General features: G+C 42.4%; 1 non-coding gene across 1 annotated transcript; it reads left to right on the forward strand.

The window, feature by feature from the left end:
* The first annotated feature begins 16,289 nt into the window (after positions 1 to 16,289).
* LOC126337522 (U4atac minor spliceosomal RNA) lies at positions 16,290 to 16,412 on the forward strand. The gene has a single exon (XR_007565093.1). It is a non-coding gene; the product is annotated as a U4atac minor spliceosomal RNA (small nuclear RNA).
* The last annotated feature ends 3,861 nt before the right edge of the window (positions 16,413 to 20,273 follow it).

Consider the following 20,273-nt stretch of genomic DNA (forward strand, 5'->3'; position numbering starts at 1 on the left):
TTAGAACTACTTAAACCTATCTAACCTAAGAACATTACACACATCCACACCCGACGCAGGATTCGAACCTCCGACCGTAGCAGCAGCGCGGTTCCGGACTGAAGAGCATAGAACCGTTCGGCCACAGCGGTACGCTCTTCAGTAAGGGATAATTAGCCAAATTACTAGTGACAAAATAATCTAAAATGTGTTGCAAAGTGATTGTAAATTTTATATGTAATTATGAAATTGTAGTCATTAAAATATATACACGGAAGTAGCGTATCGTTAAAAGTCTATACCTCTTATTTCACGCATATACGTTTTACGTATAATGGGGTAATATCAGCTAGTTCCGGTTATACTCCAATTGTTCTACTTGGCTTTACTCCCACTGTCGGTTATCGCGAAATTTTTTTTGTGCATATGAATGAATGTGAAGAATCGTTTAACACGGCGTATGTTCATAAAGTTAGTTAAAGGTATTATTCATTACTTTTGTAATTTAAGCTTGTAAGATAACGGTGTAAGTACCTTATTGAACACAAAATATCACTAGTAAGACAAACAGCCACAAAAATCTAATAAATTATTTTTCTCTACAGCGGCCGGTGTGGCCGAGCGGTTCTAGGCGCTTCAGTCTGGAACAGCGCGACCGCTACGGTCGCAGGTTCGAATCCTGCCTTGGGCATGGATGTGTATGATGTCCTTAGGTTAGTTAGGTTTAAGTAGTTCTAAGTTCTAGGGGACTGATGACGTCGGATGTTAAGTCCCATAGTGTTTAGAGCCATTTGAACCATTTTTCTCAACAACTCTGCATCTGACCCTACCAAGGCGCATGGCGGTAACGAAGTCGCCGGCTGTCTTCAAAGTCTGACGGCCAAGAAACGATGTTACCAACTCCTAAAGAGAAATATGAGTGTTCCCGGTTTCATCCCCATACCCGATTATACCGCAAATGCCTTTACTTGAACATGCAAACTGGTATTCATATGTGTGGTTTGGTGATTCAGTGGTTAATACCAGACTACGAATGACCTGCAGTTATGCCATTTATCACTTATTGCACTTCTGTCATATCTGGAGATGGGAAAAATTTAGAGATGCATCGTGGTTACGAGTGTACATCTACGCGATTAATCTGCAACAGAATTAAGTGCCTGGCATAGCGGCCATCGAATTACCTTCAAGCTATTTCTTTATCGTTCCACTCTCGAACAGCGTGCGGGGAGAAAGATAAGTAGCGTTGTCCGCTTGTTGTTACATCGGCTGACTACATAGTGCAGATTCCAGAGAAAAAACGACTTATCCCAAATAAAGCTGATTCACGAGGCATGTTCTGAGATATCCGGAAATAAATTAGATGCGGACAAACACGACAGCAAAAGGAAATATGGTAGAGGTCGAAAAAGAATTAAACGTGTTGTATACATTACTGATGACCGGTGTAGCAAAAAAAAAAAAAAAAATTATACAATCACAGAGGTCTTGTTTATTCAAATTATGGAATTTTTCGGCTGTGGTTGCCCTACATATGAAGTAATGTGTGAATGAGAAGGGCTCAGCGCCCCATTAACGATGAAGTCATTACGCACTGGGCACAGGTTCTGATTCTACGTGGAGGGGGAATGAAATCCTTTCCCAAGCCACCATCGTCTTAATTAGCTCACATCTGGAAGACGGGACGAGGTCTGAATGCCGCAAGTATGTGAAAAGAGGCGAGCGGCGCGGGTTAAAAACACGCGTTGGTTGGTGTCAACTCAAGTCGTTAAAAGGAACGCTTTTACAGCAAGCTGAACTAGTAGTGTTATCTGTGCTACGAGCATTACATAAAAACGGAGAACAGTATGCTGCATTAAGTGAGAAACTGGGACAGGTTTATCCCATTTGATTTGATTAAAAAAAGAAAAAAAAGAAAGGTGCAAATGGCTCTGAGCATTATGGGACTTAACGTCGGAGGCCATCAGTGCCCTAGAACTTAGAACTACTTAAACAGAACTAACCTAAGGACATCACACACATCCATGCCCGAGGCAGGATTCGAACCTGCGACCGTAGCGGTCGTGCGGTTCCAGACGGAAGCGCCTAGAACCGCTCGGCCATCGCGGCCGGCATTTGATTTAACCAGAGAGACAAAATTACAGTGGCTGTAGCCCCTGTTCCTCTCACCGAACTAAGTTTATTGTGCAGTATTCTAGCCATAGACTCTTCAGGAATTAATGACCCAACATTTTTTTTTATCTTTTGGCCTCCAGATGGTAGATTAAATATGGTGCGGTTTAATCCCCTGTACCACACGGTCTGCACTTAGACGATTCTTTCTCCAGTACCATCATCAAGAGATATTTCTTGTATTTCCCGTGGCCAGTAAATGAACGTACCATGAGTTCACTCTGCCTCCTGTTCAAGCACACCGCGTGAAGCGGCGCAGTATAGCACACTGCACTCGCATTTGGAAAGACGACGGTTCAAATCCGCACCCGGCCATCCTGATTTAGGTTTTCCAAGATTTCCCTAAATCGCTCCAGGCAAATGCTGAGATCGTTCGTTGACCTCGGTATCGATGGGACTTTAAACCTTAATCGTCTTCTTTTCCTGTTCAAGCTCAGGATGACAAGACTTCTGTTTAACCAAGATTTCGAAATCGTTACCTCGCCACTTTTATATTTTTTTGGGTTTCATTCCAATGTTTTCGGTACTTACTCCTAATTCAGATGCGTAGTTTACGTTTTACCATCGCCTTAGTGATAATATGGACAGGTTCCGGTCCAACAAATCGAGTTGCTGTACCTGTCCTGGCTGGCGGGTTTCTGTCATAATGGGAACGCAATGTTTCCCGACTATATTATTCCATGAAATGTTTTTGGTTTTCTTGCTGAGTGAGACTTGAGTGAAAAATCGAGCTTCTGAGGACTTTCTAGAGAGAACTATTAACTATGAAGGGGTGTTCAAAAAGTTTGCAGCGTATGTGCAACGTAGCGCTACTCCGATGCGTAATATATAAGCACCGACATGTAGGGGAGGGACTAGTGTGGCATCCGTGTCTTGACGTCGTGCGTGCGATAAATGCGGAAAGGTGAACTACGGCGTCGTTATTACGAAATGCGTTCAGACAGGACCAACGTGCTCTTATGGCTGCCGAAGGACAAACACAGGTAGAGATCCATCGGAGAAAGAAGAATGTATATGGGGGCAGCATGTCTGTCGAGAGCGAGAGGGAGAGAGAGGGAGAGAGAGAGAGAGAGAGAGAGAGAGAGAGAGAGAGAGAGAGAGAGAGAGAGAGAGAGAGAGAGAGAGAGGGGGGGGGGGGTATGTCTGTCGATTGAGCCACTGATCACGCTTTGCTTAGAATATGTAACGATTACTTCGATCTCCGGCAACACCAATCGATTTTCTGTGGATGCTTATAAACGGCGAAGTGTCTGCGGTCTCCTCGGAAGGAACACCAACACAATTACCCCATGCTCACTCAAGTTCGCACAACATTCCAAGACATTTGAACAAATTGCGCCTTCCAATCACTTCACACCGCCAGATTTGCAAATTATCTGTCACATAATTCGTAGCCATAGATGTAGTAGATACAACGACCATTTCGAAAGATACGTCCCATCATTCACATTAAATGATTTAGGCACACCAGAAAAATAAACTGAACCTTTATGGTCGGATGAAGGTTTCAATCCTGCTTTGAACTTTTATTTTGTTTTCTTAGGAATTCCTTATTAAAACTCCCGACTAATTTAATCAGTGTTGGAAGATGCAAGCGCGCCAAACGAAATATTTCTTCGGAAAATAAAATTGCTAATTATCCCAAGTTGCACTACGATAAGCTTGTCCATTACTTGCAGCATTTACACATACGCGACGGTAATTTAAGCTGGTGTTTACCTTCCAGAGGCATTTGTAAACAGTTTTGTTTGTTTCACTGCAACTTTATATCTTGCAACGAGTCTCTATCTTTTCGTCGTCAGTCAGTACTGACAGCGTTTGATTTGAGTACCACCTCTAACGCGTGACGTTAGAAGCGTATTAATCTTGTATTGTAGTAGTTACGCATTTCCGTCCGCGAGTCCTTCATACGTAACGGAAATTTCTTTGAGAAACTCAAAACACTTTAAATATGTCCAGAGTTCCGACTGCATATAAGAAGAGTATGTATTGATTTGAAAAACGGTTTACAAGACATAAATGTCGAAACAGATCTCTCCCCAGAGTTTCAATAACAATCTCTACGTTGTACCCTCCGCCATGCACCGTACGGTGGCTTGCGGAGTATGTATGTAGATATAGATGTAGGGCTTAGCAATGAGCAACAAGATCTAGTCGCAGGAGGATATTGATAGGATAACAGTACCTTTCCGCATCCAGACACTTAAAATATTATTTCAATTTCTGGATAAATAGTAACATTCACGACTAATTGTGGTAAATCAGTTAGAGTGAATTCTTAAGAGAAATGAGCACCTTCCAGTAACCACTCAGGCATCCCACATTGCCGGATAGTAGTACGGGATGCCTATGAAACCGGCGCTATTCTGTTCGAGAAGCAATCGGAGATTAGAAAGGCGCGATCATAACAGGTTTAATGCCATGCTGGCCATTAAAATTGCAAAGTTAGCAACAACTGTACTGTATGCTTGATCAATACTTCAGCGCAACAGGACAAAAACAGGTAAGAGTAACGCCTTGTACATATTGTATGGCTTGGTTCAAATGGCTCTGAGCACTATGCGACGTAACTTCTGAGGTCATCAGTCGCCTAAAAGTTAGAACTAATTAAACCTAACCAACCTTAGGACATCACACACATCCATGCCCGATGCAGAATTCGAACCTGCGACCGTAGCGGTCGCTCGGTTCCAGACTGTAGCGCCTAGAACCGCACGGCCACTCCGGCCGGCACATATTGTATATAAGGGAAGATGACGTAGCGAGTTTCTCATTCAGAAATCGCATTTACGTGTTGGCTGTTTGCAAGGAGACTGCGTTTTGCCTGATATATGCTAGGTGCTGGGGCACCATTAAATCTTGGCTCCAGTGAAAGACCAATCTGTAGCATAGCCGGGGGCCTTTGTTACCTCGGAAAATGTTACATTCATTTTCCATTATTTCCTGCAATAGGATCTCACACTTACGCCAAGATGAGTTCAAAGTATGAAATTAAAATTTCAGTTATTTATTACGTTCATAGTATGTGGAAAATTACTACTTTGGAACTGTCTAATCACAACCGAATAGCTGTGCATAGTTTTTGTGCCGTAAGCGTCTCGCCTCTATTCTTTACAAAGTCTCTTCAGCAGCCTCGAATATCTCCATATTTTTGTTTATACTATTTAGTTTGGATTTAGGACGTTGTACATATAGATTAGAAACGGTTCTGGCGCTTGTTGCTTTTCTATGCTGTAGTTCTACTTACAGATTTTGTGGATGTTTATCTACGTGTTGTGTTCTTGTTCTTTTGTTAAAAGGTAATTACCATTTGAAAATCCGTTCTCACACTTCACAGCACTGCGAACTGAAAATTTGTTTTGATGTTATGTTTTGGATGGTGGTGTCAACTACCGAATGCTATCACCAGGTATTAAAACATCTCAACCATCGTCCTACAAACATGGAACAAGATATAAAATAATCAAAATAAGCAACCACAACAAACGCCTTATGCAATTGCAGGAAAACTACTACATCCAGCAAGGATTGCTGCGAACAAACATGTGATAAACGACTAGCCAAACATCAATAGACTTTATACTTAATAAAACAAATAATAAGATAAAAAACATTCCATTTGTACATGCAACCGTATTAACACATACACACACACACACACACACACACACACACACACACACATATACACACGAAAACGAAATTTTTAACTGCATTTATCAGACGAAGAACAGCTGTTAACAAAGGAACAAGAGCACAACTTTTACATCAACGTCCATGAAATCTGTAAGAAGAACTTCGCATTATTACTACAGCATAGAAAAGTAAAAAGTGCCGTAACCGTTTATAGCCTATATATATGCAATTCCTAAACATAAACTAAATAGTACAAACAAAAATATGTACATTATTCCAGGCTGCTGAAGATGCATTGCGAAGAATAAAGATGAAACGGGGATGGCAGAAAAACTGTGTTTTATTGAGTTGTGATTAGACGGTCCCAAAGTAATAATTATCAACATACCGTAATATTATACGGAACTGAGGACAATGGGAGTTACAAAAGTTGGTATTTGTTACGCGTTCGTGTGCATTTTCCCCTGCAAAGGAAGTTCATTTTTCCGAAAAGTGTTGCGTCAAATGGTTGTTATTTCTTCCGCAGTTGAAACGAAAACGTATCGCTACGTCATCGGCTATAAAATCAGCTTTCCCACCACCATGACTCTTCAGTCAGTGGCGTCAGGTGGTGCCAACACAACTTCAAGTTTAGGAAGTACCCCTGCCTCTCGCCAAGTTTTCTAGATTCATTGTGTTCGTCTCTTATTTCAAGCTTGTATAAACAGCAGAAAAATTGGTTAATTAGTTTCTCAATACTGCCGACAGGCCAAAACTCTTTACTGGCACTTTGCGACCACACCGTCCTTCAGTGGACCGCTTACAAACAAGCATCCACACCACACAGCGAAGAGGGCTGTGTATCCAGCAGCAGCAGCGCCAGAGCTGTGTAACGCCAGCTCCCCCTTCCTCCTGCTCCCTCTCGCCATGAAGGTACCTTCGCGGCTATTTCTGACATTAAGGCACTGGCCGTTGCCCAGCGCTCCTAATCCACTAATAATCTGACTCACTCACTTCCGCGGCGGTGGACCCGCCAAGTCGTAATTTTTGCACGCGCCCGCCGCGCGTTACGCGTGAAGGCAACGTTTCGGCTCAGTACACCTCAGGAAATTCTGTAGAAACGCTTTGACCTGGCGTTTGCGCCTTACGCTGATTGGCCATACTCCGTCGTGTCTTATGGGGTCCACAGAGTACATAATATCGCAAACTTTAATTTTATTTAGGTTTGTGGCCAGATCACCCTATTCCCTGTTGGCCAGTCGTCAGTTAACCTAAGGGATGTAACTCGTGTGTGACACCTGTCTGTGTATCTTGTAGACATAGTAGTTGTTGTTGTTGTCTTCGGTGCTGAGATTGGTTTGATGCAGCTCTCCATTCTACCCTATCCTCTGCAAGCTTCTTCATCTCCCAGTACTTACTGCAACCTGCATCCTTCTGAATCTGTTTAGTGTATTCATCTTTTGGTCTCCCTCTACGATTTTTACCTTCCACGCTGCCCTCCAATGCTAAATTTATGATCCCTTGATGCCTCAGAACATGTACTACCAACCGGTCCCTTCTTCTTGTCAACATGTGCCACAAACTCCTCCCCAATTCTATTCAATACCTCCTCATTAGTTATGTGATCTACCCATCTAATCTTCAACATTCTTCTGTAGCATCACATTTCGAAAGCTTCTATTCTCTTCTTGTCCAAACTATTTATCGTCCACGTTTCACTTCCATACATGGCTACACTCCATACAAATACTTTCAGAAACGACTTCCTGACACTTAAATCAATACTCTATGTTAACAAATTTTTCTTCTTCAGAAACGCTTTCCTTGCTAGTGCCAGTCCGCATTTTATATCTTCTCTACTTCAACAATCATCAGTTATTTTGCTCCCCAAATAGCAAAACTCCTTTACTACTTTAAGTGTCTCATTTCCTAATCTAATACCCTGAGCATCACCCGATTTTATTCGACTGCATTCCATTATCATCGTTTTGCTTTTGTTGATGTTCATCTTATATCCTCCTTTCAAGACACTGTCCATTCCGTTCAATTGCTCTTCCAAGTCCTTTGCTGTCTCTGACAGAATTACGATGTCATCGGCAAACCTCAAAGTTTTTATTTCTTCTCCATGGATTTTAATACCTACTCCGAATTTTTCTTTTGTTTCCTTTACTGCTTGCTCAATATACAGATTGAATAACATCGGGGAGAGACTACAACCCTGTCTCTCTCCCTAGCCAACCACTGCTTCCCTTTCATGCCCCTCGACTCTTATAACTGCCATCTGGTTTCTGTACAAATTGTAAATAGCCTTTCGCTCCATGTATTTTACCTCTGACACCTTTAGAATTTGAAAGAGACTATTCCAGTCAACATTGTCAAAAGCTTTCTCTAAGTCTACAAATGCTATGAACGTAGGTTTGCCCCTCCTTAATCTTTCTTCTAAGGTAAGTCGTAAGGTCAGTATTTCCTCACGTGTTCCAATATTTCTACGGAATCCAAACTGATCTTCCCCTAGGTCGGCTACCAGTTTTTCCATTCGAGTGTAAAGAATTCGTGTTAGTATTTTGCAGCCGTGACTTATTACACTGATAGTTCGGTAATTTTCACATCTGCCAACACCTGCTTCTTTTGGGATTGGAATTATTATATTCTTCTTGAAGTCTGAGGGTATTTCGCCTGTCTCATACATCTTTCTCACCAGATGGTAGAGTTTTGTCAGGACTGGCTCTCCCAAGGCTGTCAGTAGTTCCAATGGAATGTTATCTACTCCGGGGGCCTTGTTTCGACTCAGGTCTTTCAGTGCTCTGTCAAACTCTTCACGCAGTATCGTATCTCCCATTTCATCTTCATCTACATTCTCTTCCATTTCTATAATATTCTCCTCAAGAACATTGCCCTTGTATAGACCCCTAGTGATATGCGCCTCTACATCCTTACATTTGTCCTCTAGCCATCCCTTCTTAGCCATTTTGCACTTCCTGTCGATCTCATTTTTGAGACGTCCGTATTCCTTTCTGCCTGCTTCATTTACAGCATTTTTTTATTTTCTCCTTTCATCAATTAAATTCAATATTTCTTCTGTTACCCAAGGATTTCTACTAGCCCTCGTCCTTTTACCTACTTGATCCTCTGCTGCCTTCACTACTTCATCTCTCAGAGCTACCCATTCTATATACTGTCCAATCAAATTAATGTCACAGCCGGTCAAAAGCCGAAATAATCACGTTCTGCAGCGCACACCGCTGCGAGATGTGAGGGAAGAGACTGAGTGAGGTTCTGGAAGGCACCTGGCAAAGATGTGGAGCCACGCCGAATCAGTGCAGTGGCCATCTGCGCTAGGTTCTCGGTTGAGAATCCTTGGCGCAAACAGCGCGAACGAAATGGTCCCATAGATTCTCGATAGGGTTTAAATTCGGGGAATTCGATGGCCACGGGAGTACGATAAACTTGTAACCTCCCAACGGTTTTCTTCGAACCTCTCAATAAAAATGTGACTAACCTCCCAATGAAAATTATGGCTCACATATAACCTTCCTATAATTAACTGACTGTGAATCTAAACTGTTAACTCTGGACGTCAGCAATGCTGCGTCATTGATCTAAAAAGTCATTCTGAATAAACTGAAAATTCTTACCTCAATTGTGTCGCCGGATAACGCGTATGTACCTGCTCCTATAAGAAATTTTTCTGGCACAGCCCACTGCAGTTCTGGCCACTAGATTTGTTATGTGTAAAAAGAAACAACTGATTTTTCTTTACGATTATAGGGATGACTATAGATAGGATAAATTAGTAAAATCCTTAGATTCAGATGAATTATTATCAAAAGTAATCTTTATAAGAAAGATTATTATTAAAAGTTCAAAAATGGTTCAAATGGCTCTGAGCACTATGGGACTTAACTTCTGAGGCCATCAGTCCCTGAGAACTAAGAAGTACTTAAACCTAACTAACCTAAGGACATCACACACATCCATGCCCGAGGCAGGATTCGAACCTGCGACCGTAGCGGTTCGCGCGGTTCCAGACTGTAGCGCATAGAACCGCTCGGCTACTCCGGCCGGCTTTAAAAGTTTTTTTAATAACATTTTCATGGGACTTGATATAACAATAGTACAAAACCAGTTGTTACAAATTACATATGCGCGCTGCTGCTTTTACTTTATACTACAGCGCTCACGCACGAACGGCCCAACCGCCCGACTGCCAGATACTACTACTAATACTGCTGCCGACACTGCTCTGTGGTCTGCGATTCTATTGCAGCACACATATTGCAAGCAGCGCGTGAGCAATCCAACGATATTACCACAGCTCGAGTGCGCTAGCAATAAATTCCTTTGTCATGGGCCTCTTACAAACTCCTCCGAACCACGCACGTACACTGCGAGCTGTGTGACACGTTGCATTTTTCTACTGATAGATGCCTTCAGGCCGAAGAAAAACAAACTGCACTTAGGAGTGGACGTGGGCCCTAAGGATTGATGCTTACTTGTCTTGATCCGTTGTGCCTTCCAGACTGACGAGATCACCCAGGGAACGCCACGGGAACATCTCCCAGGCTGATAACTGTTGGAGGGTGTTCGCTTTCAGACGTTTCACGCCGTACAAGCCAACGGCCATCTGTCAGACGGAGCATAGAACGCTATTCATCTGAAAAGGCCATCTGTCGCCATTCAGAGGATTTCTGGTTGCAGTAATAGTGTGAAAATTCTAGCCTTCGTCGCCGACGAACCGCAGTTAGCGTGGGTGGATTAACAAGGCGCTTGTTGCCGAGGCCCATACATAGCAACGTTCGCTGAACGACTGTTGAGAAAACACTATTGGTAGCCCCTTGGTTCATCTGGGTGGTCCGTTGCTTAACAGTTGCACGTCTATTCGCCCGCACACATCTCCACAGCCGTCGTTCTCCCCTATCATCTATGGCCCGTAGAGCACCATAGTTGTTTTGGGTAGCGCTGTTTTGCCATGCACGGTATACTCTATCCACGGTGGCACGCTAACAATTTACAAACATAGTCGTTTCGCAACTCTGCCCCCCCCCCCCCCTCCCCCTTAGCGCAAAAGCCAGTAACCGTGCTCTTTTGTACGTCAAATAAATCGCTCCGTTTCCGCATTGTGACAACGACTCTATTGTTTTCTGCGTCTCCCCGACACACTATCCTCTACCTGCCATCTGTGAGTAGGTTATTGCACGATGACGTCGAACAGAGGGTGGTCACATTAATTGTGATCGGACGGTGTGTGTAGGGTTTCCGCGTTCTGGCAGTAGACGGAACTCTTGGGTCCGACCGTCGGCGTGTCATCGTCTACCAATGGCGTTATCGGATGCGTCATGCAGAATCATGACACCGGTCTCCCGGTTCTTGTTGGATTTCTTGGCCTTTGAAGGCCGCTAATCGGTCGAGTAGCTCCCCATGCAGCTCAGTGAGTCTCATGAATCTCAGTGCACCCTATACCAGTCCTCTCTTGAAAGAGAACTCCCTGGCTGTACGGAGAATCGAACCCGAGTTCTTAGCAAAGCAGTCAGCCGCGCTGACCTTTCAGCCACTGGACCGGACTTTCTTGAAGGTATTATCGTATTTGAACTACAGATCCCTCTGATTATCCGGGTTAATGTGGACCGAAGACTGTATAAACAACTGAAAAAGAAACGGATAATCCTTAACACTCATCTTTTTATTTGACCCCACTATTTGCTGTATTTACAGAAACCGTACCATCTCAATACGAAACTCGCTGCATTACTTACGGGCTATAGTATCTGGAAACTGCCAACTTGTTTTCAAAATTATCCTTAAAACACGCTACTCAGTATCGCGTGTTTTTTTTTTTTATTTTCAGGAAATGATCATCAGGTTTTTCTGTTTGTCTGTGTCTGTCACATTTTTTTCCTGGCGACGGTGATCATTTTCCGGGAGTTAAAATATCGATAGAAGCGAATTTTCGCTTGTATACTCTAGTAACAGACCAACGCATTTGAGTCTCTCGGTGTGAGTGAGAACTGGTTCCTCGATAATTAAGCCTTCGCTCTGTTCTTCTGCCTATTGCACTTCGTTCGCTATATCCCCATCATTTCGCTGCTCAAATCTTGGTTTATAGGCATCGCTGTTTAGCCACTCAAAGGTGTATTCGTCAGCAGCGTCCTCGTAACCACGCTTTTACTGCAAACGAAAATATTTGTTATAATACTAACATATTACTTACGGATTTTTTTTAATGCGTAAACTATGCATTGACAATCGGCATGCACCCACGTAATAGGACCTTTCTGTACTTCAATATCGTTTTTTCTGAGTAGGTGTTTGGGGACCAGCCCAGCATTTAACTAAAAGAGCGTGCAAAATAACCTAAAACCCACACGCAGGCATGCCAGTGTACCAGACCAGACGCGGATTTTAACCAGGGTTGAATTATCTCCCTCTATCGCAAGCTAACGCGCAGCGCGATACGCTCCTTTACTGCACTGTAACTACCAAATACTTAGAACGTATAACTGCAGCATTCAGGCAAAACGAAACGATTTGCTTAGCAACGGAAAACACGTTTGATACGAATCGTAATTTGATATTAACGAAATTTACGAGTTTAAGTCTTCGGTAAGGATATGGGAGCAAGATCTTCGTTATAACACTAACGTTGTTACCGTTTTTCCATGGGTGTCCTGGGAGACTAACTGAATTAATGACGATGGGTTGCTCTTTTATCGAAACTGGATGTCGAGTTCGTATGCCAATCGTTTAATTCACTGCGGCGAGTGTAACAGTATTGTTTGAGTTGATATCCATGATTATGGGAACAGGAGAAGATTTTGAAGTTTGGTTCATATTCCATAACGCCCTGTGTTCTTAGATGATATGTCTTACGTCTTACCAATATTTATTGGTAAGAAGCCATTCGTCTTCATATGTCCTTCACCTGACCACCGAATATTCTGTATACAGTTTAACGTGATACTGAGCCACCACAGCAGGTGCGATGTGATCTAGCGCAAATTTTACTCTCGACTATTTTCTGTATACTATTTTCTGTGTGCTATTTACTCTACTTTCCCGCTCCCTGAGTTCTCAAGAGAGCCATCCAGAACGCAGATCGATGGAGACAAGCCAAGGCGTCGCTCCTGTTGCAGAAACAGGTTATTACTTATCTTTGGTTAGAGGCTAGAAGCTGTGTGAGAATCAGAGGAGATGAAATGGCAGATATTGTCTCCGAAGCGGCTTGCCAGCTGTGCTACTGAGATATTGCTTCCTATGGCCACATTGCAAATATTTTGAGAATGAACAAATTCATTTTTCGACGTAATTCGCCAAAAATCAGGGTGACGATTTCATAGCCTGAGAGACAATGATCACCGAAGCAATAACCTGCAATTCCCACACATAAAGAAATTTAACATACAAAACTTACTACATTGATCCAAACCCACGAATCTAAAATCTCAGTTTGTTATGTGGCAAGCAGTAATTGAGTTACGAAAACTTTTTCAGCTTAGAGTCCTTATGTATGATTAAAGCCGTAAATCAGTTCATTAATCAGGACGCAAGAAAATATACCGATATACAATCATGTTCCACAGAAAGTTTTTCAAATTGCTCGTGAACTGAAATTTCACATGGAGTGCATGCAGTTTCATAGTGTAAATGTAGCTAAAGATGTTAAAGCCAAAATCTTGAAAATCACTTTGAAATTTAATGCTCTTAACAGCGTTGCAGAGGAATTAATATCCCAGTAACGTGTAAAAGAGCTTGTGGGTTGCTACTAAAGACAGTTATATTAATGAGGCATAATTTTTTATTGACTTAATCATATGATATTCGCTTCTATACAGGCAAATACGGGAGGCGAACAAACCAGCAGTGTCGAAGAGAATAGTGGCGGCATGACAACTGAAATCGTTGTGGTCGTAGTAGCCTTGTTCAATTCGTTCTTATACTAATAGTCGCAGATGGAAAACTGCGTTGACACTAAGCTAGAAATTCGGCAGAGTTCTTATCATCCGATAGAAAAAACAATTTTAAATCTTTCCGAAATAAACCGTTTAACTGTTCGCAAAAAGGCCAAATTTTTCCCTTGCGCTATTTTCAGAATTAACCTTTCACTTTGCAGGAGAGAGTAGTGTCCTGAAACAATTTGACGCATTATGACGGCGAGTCGTTAGGAAGTCTTAGTTAACAGTGTGCCATTTATTATGTGCCGTGGTTTCGTACTATCTGCAGAGCAGGCATCTTCGCACTGTCTGCAATTGTACACATTATTAATAGTGATGGAATAAAGCGTGCTGCTGATGTCCACCGTCAGGGGAAATATGTGAGCTTAAAACCACAATATCATTTGGAGAATAGCTGAAAATATAATTAGGTCAGAAGTAAAAAATTGTGAAGGAGCGCTCTTAGAACGAAAGAACGATAGAGAAAGAAACTGTCGCTTTCGCATTGTTGAACGTTCGCCTTCACGCGCTCTGGATACTACTCAATAAGCAGATGAGTCATGCTGGCTGCCGAAACGTGCAGGCGTATCGTGGGCGTAAAGCTTCTGCTTACGTGATAAAGTCAGGAACCTATTAAGTGTTATTCAGAAAGTCTGCGTAACGTAGAAATGTTTAGAGTTAATGTATTTGCTATTATTTGATGGTATTAAAGTAGCACATAGATGAACAATACCTACCACGCGTAATTGGCGACATAACTACCTAAATGCAAATATTTACATCGAAAGGGGTGCTGTAAAATGGTGCCTCACTAGGAGGAAGCTATAATAACAACAACAACAACAATAATAATAATAATAATAATAATAATAATAATAGCACAATGATTCTGGACTGTGGTCTAGTCGTGTTTGCATTATACAACATCAACTGCGCTGAGCTGTGAACTAAGCACAGTGAATGTAATCATTAATTGTTAATTCCGTGGTGACACTTTTTTATTTATTTGTAGAAATTCTATGGAGGATAATTTTTCCTTTGTGCACTTACAAACAATTTATGGAACAATTAGGTATCTGTTTGTGAACACTGAACAAACTGCAAAAGGTAGTTGCTTCTTTTATTCCGAGCTTCTACAGTACTAATCGCTTTTGGAGCACAATGATTTCTTTGTCCTGTCGTTACAGCTGATCTCTCGTAGACAAATACTAATGAGAAAATACTGGGTAATTATCTTTCTAGGTAACACATTTGTGCTTAGTCCCTGTGAAGGAGAGAGAGATTCTATTAATTTACAATTCTTTTTCGGCCTGCATTCGTATTGGATTGAATCCCATTCCCGTATTATTACACAGTGCGATAACAAACTGATAATAAATAAACCGCACTGGTTACTTTTTAAAGAACAAACATGTTGGGTGAGGAAGCATCAAAGAACGCCAAGCATCCGAACCTGTTACTGGGGACTCCAACTAACATGCTCTGCGCGGAACATAGCGTCTCGACCGAAAGACTATTAAACTATTTCCTTGCAAATGTCAGATGTTTAATTATTACCAATATTCTTGCTGTAAGGGGTTAAATTGAGCTGTGTGATTAAATTGCATAACACTCTGTCAGTACGCATGCGCGAAACTTCAAAAATAAAAAAAAATAAAAAATGAAAAACTCCAAGTACTGAGTGTGCGTAGATTACTCAAAATAAATATTTCTGCAAGAACGTTATCTTTTTTATAAAAAAAGAATTAAAAGAAGAAAACCCAATTGTAAAGAAAGACGATCAAGTTTTCTGTGTAATTATTTCGTCACGAACATCTGCACTGGACGTCCTCAGTAAACATCGTGTTAAATCAAGATTATAAAGTGTCGCCCCTATTTTGATGTAAAATTTACGGATGACACAGTTCCTCAGATTTATCGATCCGAAGAAGATTAATTCAGCAATGATCCTACATTTCTTATCAGTTACATCGTAAACTACCTTGCTTAGGCTGGAAATCATTCTCGAACTAACCTACAATATGGTAATTAAAATCATAGTAATATGTATAAGCAATGCCGAGTGCATTTCAGACACAATTATTTGCTTTATCTTGACTGCATTGCATTAAATGTACCAACTTAGTTGAAGGGTCGCAATGATTCCTGGCCCATACAGCTCTTATAGAATTTCATCTTCATTTTCTAAGTCCATTTGTGATAAAATTTTAATAATCTTTGACGTCAAACTTTCTTTCGCAAGGTGAAAGAGATGTGCTGACGACTGGGATGGTTCCCAAGTCAGTACAGCTGTGAAGAGAGATTTGCGTGATTAGAAACCGACCGCCAGCCTCCAGAGGCGCAGGTAGTTCCGTCTTCGCTCACCAGATGGCTCCTCCAGAGAAAACTCTTCTTTACGTCCAATAAACGGCAATAACTGTGCTAAAATGCAGTTTATGGAGTAGAATTTTCACAGGAAATTGTGCTCTAAATTTTCTTTGTCTGTGAGGAGGTTAATTATTATTCCAGAGAAATATTTTCTGACATAATTCATATATACTCTCAAAAAACCACGCGTACGGTACACCTATTTAAAACTTCTGCACTTAACGTACGTCAATCCTTGTCTGGGGGAGCAAAATGTCCAATGAACGTTTAGTGAGGGCATTGCTGCTAACACCCATTTACATTATCTACCCGCACCCTATCGTACCTAGATAGAGTGCAATTTTTGTAACCCCCTTACTTCATAGGGGGTATAACCTGGAACTAAATATATATGTATGTATCAATGACATTGCACAGTCAATTATCTTTCGATCAATTTGCGAACATATGCACTCATCGATGAAACTTCTAAATCTACTCACAAACAAGAACCCTCTTTGCATATCGTTATCAATCCAGGAACTATTATTGCCTAAAATTATTCATGAACAAGAAACATATTTCGCTTATCGTTAACATGTCCAACGTCGGGCACTTACACCCGGAAGGATAATTAAAACGTATAAAGGTAAAGCGGGTCACTTTTGTGCTGGTTGAATAAGACTGCTTGTACCGCTGTTGGAGGGGGGGGGGGGGGAGTTCCTTGTGTAGATTACTGGCATCCATGGGTTTAATCCTGGTGCACAAATCACTGCAAACATTGCCATAGGCAACAACTCCCACGTCGTGAATCATAGGACCATGCTACAAGGTCATCAATCCCTCATTTACAAAACGAGTCCTAAAAGCGTAGAGTCGCCAGTTTGTGGTAAAAGCCACCTGGTCGTATTGCCGTGGTGTGTATTAATGGTAGTGTCCACGTTTTGGGGGTACCTACGACACTGAGGATTAAAAATCGTCGCGCGAGATGTACAGTGAATGCGATGGTCGGTTCGGTCCGTAGGCGGGGAAGCGAATGAGGTCCTTGGGTGAGGTACAGGAGGGGAGGGGACGGCTTATTTTGTACCGGTAATTTTGTGTATGTTTACAGAGAGGCAGTCCAAAGAACTGTCAGAGAGGCCGTGGCAGTAGGCCTGTCATTCCGAGTGAGGCGGCAGGCTGTTGGCATTACGCGTCGACTTGACACTCCAAGGCAGGCCCTGCGTGCTGATGCGTAACTCACCGCTGCCTGCATTACGCAACCAGTGGAAGCGACGCGTGCTGGCGTGTCTTCGTCCACTCACCTGGAAGAGAACACAACATACTGTCAGTCGCAGACACCAATTACACGCAAAACAAAACGTACAAGCATTGCTACAGAATGAAATACGAACACCATGAAATAATCGCCTCACATAAATTCAGCTAAATTCACATATTTACGTGTTGCATCGTATGCAAAGCGTTATAAACCCATGGACTGAATGTCTTGGACAATTCAGTAACTTGTTTAACTCCTCCTAGTCAGTACGCTGTCCTACAGTGATTCGTAGAGACGATCAAGGAGCTATCGGAGGATATCCACACTACTGCCATGTTGTAGTTGTTGTTGTCTTCAGTCCTGAGACTGGTTTGATGCAGCTCTCCATGCTACTCTATCCTGAGCAAGCTGCTTCATCTCCCAGTACCTACTGCAACCTACATCCTTCTGAATCTGCTTAGTGTACTCATCTCTCGGTCTCCCTCTACGATTTTTACCCTCCACGCTGCCCTCCAATGCTAAATTTGTGATCCCTTGATGCCTCATGTCCTACCAATCGATCCCTTCTTCTAGTCAAGTTGTGCCACAAACTTCTCTTCTCCCCAATCCTATTCAATACCTCCTCATTAGTTACGTGATCTATCCACCTTATCTTCAGTATTCTTCTGTAGCACCACATTTCGAAAGCTTCTATTCTCTTCTTGTCCAAACTAGTTATCGTCCATGTTTCACTTCCATACATGGCTACACTCCAAACAAATACTTTCAGAAACGACTTCCTGATACATAAATCTATATTCGATGTTAACAACTTTCTCTTCTTCAGAAACGCTTTCCTTGCCATTGCCAGTCTACATTTTATATCCTCTCTACTTCGACCATCATCAGTTATTTTACTTCCTAAATAGCAAAACTCCTTTACTACTTTAAGTGTCTCATTTCCTAATCTAATTCCCTCAGCATCACCCGATTTAATTTGACTACATTCCATTATCCTCGTTTTGCTTTTGTTAATGTTCATCTTATATCCTCCTTTCAAGACACTGTCCATTCCGTTCAACTGCTCTTCCAAGTCCTTTGCCGTCTCTGACAGAATTACAATGTCATCGGCGAACCTCAAAGTTTTTACTTCCTCTCCATGAATTTTAATACCTACTCCAAATTTTTCTTTTGTTTCCTTTACTGCTTGCTCAATATACAGATTGAATAACATCGGGGAGAGGCTACAACCCTGTCTCACTCCTTTCCCAACCACTGCTTCCCTTTCATGCCCCTCGACTCTTATTACTGCCATCTGGTTTCTGTACAAATTATAAATAGATTTTCGCTCCCTGTATTTTACCCCTGCCACTATCCGCGATCGAAAATGTTCAAGGGACATTCCCAGTCTTGTAAAGAGTGTGACGTGTGCCAGACGCATTCAGTGCGAGACCTAATGATGGTGAGGGGAACAGGCAAACATCTTAGGTTGTGGTCACAATGGCACCGACAACGATCGCCAGACGCCATTGCCAGAGGTCGCCCGATAACGTTGGCCAACATCTTGGTCACACCCTGCGTCCCACTTACTTCCTCAGTGTTTGGCGGGATGAATGCCACGACGTCTCTGTCCTTAGAGACGAGTCCTGTGTTGCGGCTTTTGCCATTAAAAAGAATGCATGTGAATGAGTTATTGAGGCTCGAAAAGAACACGATGAGTACTTCGCACTCTTTCACTCGGATAACCAGACTAGTTTTATGAATATTTATTATACGAAGAGGAAGGCGCTCTAGGTGGCTTCCACCAACTCCCCCTCCCTGATGATACCCTCATCCTCTCCATCTACCCCTCCTACCAACTTTGATCCTCCCCTTCCAGCCCCTGTGTATTTTCCCAAGGGCACCCTCTCCCTATACCCTCCCTCCCTCCTCTCCCCGGGCTTCCCCTACCCCCCTACCTCCTTTCCTCCCCCCTCTCGTCTCCTCTGCCACTGGCATCTCCACCCTCCACTCTCCCTTCCCCCACCTTTTTCCCTCTTGGCAGTGAACATTCGCGCGCCTGAGATGGCCGCCAGTGTTTGTGTATGCCATCGTGTTAGTGATTCAATGTTTCGTCGTTTGTGCTCCTTCGTTCTCGTGCGTCATTTCCGTCGTCTCTGTTAATGTCCGAGTGCTGAACGTTTTTATTCGGACGCTGCACCTAAGGACGACTTCATGTATTTTATATTTGTGTGTCTACTGTTGTCTATCCATCGTGTTGTTTCGTTTTTCGATGTCTCCACTAGTACTGAATGTATTATCTGTGACCGAAGAGCGGCGTAGTTTTGCCGCTGCTGGCCTACCTTGTACGAGATTTCAAACTAAAGAGAGAGAGAGAGAGAGAGAGAGAGAGAGAGAGAGAGAGAGAAGGCGCTCTATTATAATTATACAGGGTGAGGCAGCTAAGATAGTCCACCCCAAATACATCCAGAAAAAATAAACATATCGAGGTGTGGTTTTCACCAAGTCGTAGCTGACAGTATGACGAATTTCCAGACATTCGCAAGTAATTTTTCTTGTTTATAGTCGCCTAATTACGAAACCAACTTTGTCTTTATTCCAATGAAACTATATACTTTTTTCTATGGCATTTGAAAGCAGCTTATAAGAGAACTTAACGACAAAATATGTATGAGACTTGATCAAATAGTATCAAGATAACAGCGCCGTAACCACTGTCCCGCCGACAGGAGAAGAAGTTCCACGAACGTCTGCCCTGTCAAACAAAATGCTAGTAAATAGGAGGGGCGTTGAATAAGTAACGCAACACTTTTTTTCAGGCTCACTGTCATCTGAAAAAAATGCGGAATTTTTTGTGGGACATCGCGAAATATTCTCGTTTCAGCCCCTATAGTTTCATGACGTTCCGATAGCTGGCGGCGCTATACTTAGCCTTCAAAATGGCGTCTGTAACGGAGGTGCATTCCAAGCTGAGAGCTCTCATTGAGTTTCTT

The sequence above is a fragment of the Schistocerca gregaria genome, chromosome 2 (genome assembly GCF_023897955.1).
Source record: "Schistocerca gregaria isolate iqSchGreg1 chromosome 2, iqSchGreg1.2, whole genome shotgun sequence".
Taxonomy (NCBI): Eukaryota; Metazoa; Arthropoda; class Insecta; order Orthoptera; family Acrididae; genus Schistocerca; species Schistocerca gregaria.